Raw genomic sequence first — 1,127 nt, forward strand, 5'->3', positions numbered from 1 at the left:
CTTGTCTCTCAACTATAGTGCCATATTTAAAATCTATACTTTTAGTTTTAGAGCTCATCCCACACGAGAAAAATGTCTGAGCGAACAATATCACTCCCAACAACAAAAAATTCATCTTGGAAACCTGTAACGAGAAAAATATATATATTCTCTCATCCGTGGGTTGGGATACGTTTTGAACTCTAAACCTATTGGCCGTTAATGTTTCCAAAATGTTAAATGGGCCTTCAAACTTAGGTGTTAGTTTGTAATTGAGTTCTTTGCGCACATTTATCTGTATATATACGTTATCACCCACGGTATATGTTTTAGTTGGCTTCGCTATTTTATCATGATTCCTTTTCATTATGATTTGTGATTCTTCTAAATTCTTTAGAAGGATATCATATCGACTTTTGCTTGCATTTATACATTCTTTTAAAGGATTTGATAGATTAGTTGTAGGCGTTAATACATGGAAAGGCGTTTTAACTGGGGTACCATACAATGCTTCATGCAGTGACATTTTAATTGATATATGATATGAATGATTCAGAGTACTCAGTGCTGCAGGTATTGGAATATCCCAGTTGGGGTCTGATCCCCCTAGTGTTACTCTTAATATATTTAAAATCTTCCTATTTGCTCTTTCCACTAGCCCATTCGACCCTGGGTGATATATCATGGTATTTATTTTCTTTATGCTAAGGAATTCACACAATGAGGTAAGAAAGTGATTATTAAATTCACCACCCGAGTCTGAGATTATCATGTGTGGAATTCCATGTTTACAAATGTAACACTCGTAAAACTTCCTAGCGCATTCAATCGCAGTTTTAGTTTTAAGTGCTATTAGTTCTGTATATCGAGTTAAAGCATCTATAATTACTAAGAGGTGCTTATTTCCTCTGTCTGACTCGTAAAATCCTGTTAACAAATCTAAATGTATTCTTTCAAAGGGTTGATTGGGCATGGGATAAGCCCCTAGGCTGACAGGTGTTTTCGTATGCCCTTTGTTTTCCTGACATGTGCGACAATTAGCTATGTGTCTTTTTATATCTGTAAGCATCGTATGCCAATAAAACAATGATTTGGCTTTCTGTGACATCAATGAGAACCCCGGGTGTCCATGTAATGGATTTGCATGC

This window comes from Palaemon carinicauda, chromosome 1 (genome assembly GCF_036898095.1).
Source record: "Palaemon carinicauda isolate YSFRI2023 chromosome 1, ASM3689809v2, whole genome shotgun sequence".
Taxonomy (NCBI): domain Eukaryota; kingdom Metazoa; phylum Arthropoda; class Malacostraca; order Decapoda; family Palaemonidae; genus Palaemon; species Palaemon carinicauda.